Source organism: Moschus berezovskii, chromosome 22, assembly GCF_049115385.1.
Source record: "Moschus berezovskii isolate FMDL1 chromosome 22, NW_MosBer_1.0, whole genome shotgun sequence".
Taxonomy (NCBI): Eukaryota; Metazoa; Chordata; class Mammalia; order Artiodactyla; family Moschidae; genus Moschus; species Moschus berezovskii.
Window position 1 is genome coordinate 14,101,868 of NC_142481.1, and position 5,368 is coordinate 14,107,235.

Below are 5,368 nucleotides of genomic sequence, written 5' to 3' on the forward strand. Positions count from 1 at the left end.
TCATCTTCTTTATCCACTCATCTGTTGATGAGCATTTAAGTTTCTTCTGTCTTGGCTAGTGTAAACAGTGCTTCTGGCAGCTATTTTTTATTTTTTTCTTATCTCTCTAGGTCAGAATGTGAGGCTCACTGTATAGATACGGTCTATATCTTTCAAAATAGGCCTAAAATACGTTAGGGCTTGTTTATGTGTTAAATGCAACTTCTAGGTCTTATGTTCCATCCATATGCTGATGAATCCTGTTGCAATTTGACACTGAAGCTCGGCTTGAAGTGTTAGACACGTATGGAAGGGAGAGGGAAGCACGAGGTTTGGGCAGTGGAGAATTTGAATTGTGATACGGGTACAACATTGACCTCGGTTGACCCCACAGGGGCTCTGGAGTAGAGATAACCCATTAGAGAGACTTCCCTGGTGGTCCAGAGGTTAAGAACCTGCCTTGCGATGTGGGGGACACCAGTTCGATCCCTGACTGGGAAATTAAGATCCCACATGCTACAGGGCAGGCAGGCCCATGTGTTGCAGCTATGTAATCCATGCGCTGCAACAAAAGATCCCACCTGATGCAACCTGGTACAGCCTAATTAATTAAAATTTTAATAAAGATAACCCATTAGAACTTTTCCCTATTTGGCTCTAATTCCTGGGCCAAATGTGTTTTCCCTTTCACTTCCATTCTTCCACAAGGACTCAGTAGAGTTTTCCAGAGGTTCCGTGTGTGATGATGTCAATACTCTGCCCGCTAATGGCATATGTGCATAGATTTTTTTTTTGGTGTGTGTCTTTATTTTCCATAATAGCTTTATTGTGATAGTGATATAATTCACACACTATAAAAATTGCCTATTTAAAATATTACTATCCAGTGGTTGTTGGTATGTCCACAAAGTTAATGCAACTATCACCACAATCAATTTAAGAAAATTTTCTTCTTTCCCCACACCCGTTATCAGTTACTCCCTATTCCCGCCACCCCTAACCCCTGGCAGCGACTAGTCTTTCTTCTCTATAGATTTGTTTATTCTGAACATTTAACATAATATGGAATCATTCAGTATGTGGTCTTTTGTGCCCAACTTCTTTTACTCAGCATAATATTTTCAAGGTTTATCCACATCGTAGCCTGTATCAACACCTTGTTCTTTTTTATTGCCAAATATGCCATTGTATGAACAGACCACATTATATTTATCTATTCATCAGTTGAGGGGAATTCAGATTGTTTCCACCTTTTAGCTATTCTGAATAATGCTGCTATGAACATTTGTGTACAAGTTTTTGTGTGGGTATGTGTTTTTATTTCTCTTGAATATATATGTATATGTATGTCTATAAGCAGAATTGTTGGGTAATATTGACTCTATGTTTAACCCTTTGAAGAACTTCTAGACTGTTTTCCAAAGTAGCTGTACCATTTTACATTCCCACTAGTGATGTATGACGATTTTGAGTTCTCTGCATCTTTGCTGATCACTATCTGTCTTTTTGGATTATAGCCATCCTAGTGGGTGTGAAATGGTATCTCACTGTAGTTTTGACTTGTATTTCTCTGCTGGCTAATGTTGAGTACCATTTTTGTATTTCAAATTTCTCAGTTTTAATTTCTAATATATTAAATATTGAGAGATGGAACACAAACAGATGTGCATTGGGATCCTCAATAATTTTTAAGAGTGTGAAGATAGCTTAAAATTTAGGCTATCTTAATACCATGAAGTCTGAGAACCATGGATTGGGGTTTGAATATACCAAACCCACTTGGCTCCTTGGGCACAAAAGACACTTGACAACAGTGTCATCAGTCAGATATTGACTCAATAATTCTGTTTAATCATCTACCCACAAACTTCAGCAGCTTCAGCAAACAGCCTCCTGATCACCAGCCTGAGGTCAACTGCAGTGTGTCTGGTATAGAGCAGACTTTGGCGGGTGACTCTGCACAGCCTACATGTTTACTGGTCTTGGCTCTGAGCCGTTGGTGAGATTCAGATTTATTCTGTATGTGTTCATTCTGCAGCCCAGGCTGAAGGGGACATACTTTTCTCAAGGGCCATCACTAGAGTATTTAAAGCCTTTGTGGGACTTCCCTGGTGGTCCAGTGACTAAGACGCTGCACTCCCAATGCAAGGGGCCTGGGTTTGATCCCTGGTCAAGGAATTTGATCCCACGTGCTGCAGTTAAGAGTTCACATGCCTCAACCAAAGACCCTGCATGCTGCAATTAAGACTCAGCTCAGTCAAATGAGTGCATAAATATTTTAACGGAAAATAAAACCTTTGTGTGCCTTGGTGGCTGCTGACTTATCTCCCTTGGCTAAAGCTATTCATGTGTCTAGGCCCATTATCAACTGGGAGGGAAACTAAACTCCACCTACTGCAGAAGTGGGAGGAGCCAGTGTTTGCTGATGGCAAACCCCAACCTCAGGGCAGAGGCTCTGCACTCCAGTGTCTGCTTGGCTGGTTTCCTTTTTCAGAGAAAGAACTGACTTCCCCTACAGAGCATCACTCATGCAGGACACCTTCCTGTGCCTGGTTCCTGTCCTGATACAGCACATTTCTAGAGCTCGCTGATGAACACAGTAGGTTGTGTGTGTGTGCATGCATGGGTGCATACTCAGTCGTGTCTGACTCTTTGCAACCCCATGTACTGTAGCCTGCCAGGCTCCCCTGTCCATGGGATTTTCCAAGCAAGAATACTAGGGTTTTTGCCGTTTCCTCCTCCAGGGACCCTATAAGTCATCTACTGCTAAAGTTGTAAACTGGGGACCTGCAGGCCCACACTCTTGTTTTTCAGAACTTCACTTGGGTCTTCCCTGGTGGTCCAGTGGCTAAGACTCTACACTCCCAAAGCAGGGGGGCCATCCCACAGGCTGCAGCTAAGGATTCGCATGCCACAACTAAAGATCCTGAATGCCCCAATATAAGTGCTGCAACTGAGACCTGGCTGGGCCAAATAAATAAATAATACATATCTTTTAAAAAAATAATTCACATACCCAGATTGGCTGTTTTCACATAAAATCCCTACCTCTGTCTTATTTTGAAAAATTCTAAAATCTGTTCCCCCATGGTGACAATTGATTGAGCTGAGTTGTGATCACTAGCCTGACATTTTCATTTGCCCCAGTCCCCATCCCTCCTTATTGCCTTACACCTGTCTTTCTTCATCTACTTACCTTTTCTCCCTGTCCTTCTTGGGCATATATGTTTTTAAAACTACGGTAAAAAACACATTACATAAAATTTTACCAGTTACCAGGTTAACCACTGTAAAGTGTGCAACTCAGTGGCATGGGGTACCTTTGCAGCCATCACCACTGTCTGGTTCCGGAACCTATTCATCTCTCCAAATGGAAACCTGGCAACCACCAATCTGCTTGCTGTCTCAATGGATTATAAATTATTATGAATTTTTAATCACTGCTCTAGATAAACCCTAACTAGTTTGAAAAATCAACATACATAGCGTGATTTTATTTGGGTTAAAATATACTTGTATATGTGTCTGTAACACTCAGATGTGGTCTGTTGATGGGTAGGGAAAAAATGTCTGAAAAAAATATGCCACAAGTTCTAAGCAGTAATGACCTCTAGGGGTTAGGATCAGAAAATATTCACTTCTTGCTTTGCATAATTAAGAGATAAAGGGATGAGAGTGTGGTGAACTTTTGCTTTATGTTTGTGTATTCCTCCCCCTCTCCCACCCTGTATAAGAAGGAAGAAGTACAGAAATACATCTGGTGCTGTTTCAACTATAAATAGTGGAGCCTGCCCTACATATGGCCTGCTTACAAGTGAGATAACCAAATAAATCCCTTTTAAAATCACTTGATTCACATTATTCCTGCTGTTAGCTCCCTTATTGATATCTTTATAATGACTGTAACAGGCAGGTGCTGTCGTTGTTTCCTACAAAAGGAGACTTGTATGGAGAGATGGAAAGTCACTGTTTAGAGACACCAGCTAGCAGATGCACAGTGTTTTTTCTTGTCCCAAATTGTTTGCAGCTGGGAAGGGGTGAGAACAAAAATGGCAGAGTTGCCTAGATGAAATCCTTCCCTCACTTGGGCTCTGGGTCTAAGAGAGGGTAAAGCCCAAGTGTCAGGTTACTCATGAGAAGGGCTCACACTCAGGGCTGCTGACTTATAAAATGTGGTCTGGGAGGAAATCCTCCTCCTTCTACCAGGCTGGAGCCTATGCAGTCAGTGTTCTTACTGCACCATACTGGGGCCAGCTCGTAGCATCTAACTCAACCCCAGGCTCTGGCAGGAACTGGGGTGGCAATGAAGGGATGCCTGGTCTGGGTCTGGACCCCTCCCAATGATGGGTGTCTGGAGACCACTTCCATCCCATTTGAGAGGGGAGGAAACTCTCATAGACAAGGGCATGGGCTTGCCCAATGTCGTTTAGGTAATTTCTTTGGAGCCAAGACTAGAATCTGTATATCTCCTGCTTTCAAGTCCTTGGTTTTTTTTTAAATTTCTTTTTAAATATTTATTTTTATTTATTTATTTGGCTTCAAGAGGTCTTGTTGCAGCACACAGGATCTTCAGTCTTGTTGTGACGTGTGTGAGCTAGTTCCCCAACCAGGGACTCAGTCTGAGCCCAATGCAGTGGAAGTGTGGAGTCTTAGCCACTGGACTACCCGGGATGTCCCTCAAGTCCTTGGTGTTTTACACTCAAGTGACTCTAAAGACAGAGAGCAAGTAGCTTGTTCTTTCTCTCCTCTCCTGAAGGGTTGTGGACGATGCATGGGAGGAAAGAGTGGAGAGGGAAACAGTAATGATAGTAGTGCTTAGGTAGTGCTTACTTTTATAGGCCCTGCTTTAAGCACCTTACCTTCTGTGTATTACCTAGTTTAACCCTCATGAAGTAGTAGTTATTACTGTCCTCAGCTCCACTTGACAGATGAGAAAACTGAGGCACAGAGAGGTTATGTAACTTGCCCCATGCCACGGAACTAGTAAGTGGTTGGGCCAGGATTTGAGCCCCAAAGGTCTGATTTCAAATTCCATGAGTCAGCTCCCAATAAGTATGCCCTGGCCTTATAGAGTTCTACTTCTTATCTGCTCCAGTAAACCAGAGATCTGAAACTTCTGCCATCACCCGGGTACCATTTTTAGCAATGCTTGGTGCTACTGTTGCTCACTGAACTTCTGCTCTGTGATAGCTGTTCTATGTATAGTCTATTTTTTTTTTTTTAGAAACACCTGGAAAGAAGGTATTTTATTCCCTTCTTTAAGTTGAGAAGACTGAGGATATTTGCTCTGATCAAACATTTAATTGGGAAAAGTGCTTCTTTTCTATTTTGGTGGACTTGGGATGCAAATGAGATTTCAAATAAAAGACAGGTAGACATCAGAGTGAGG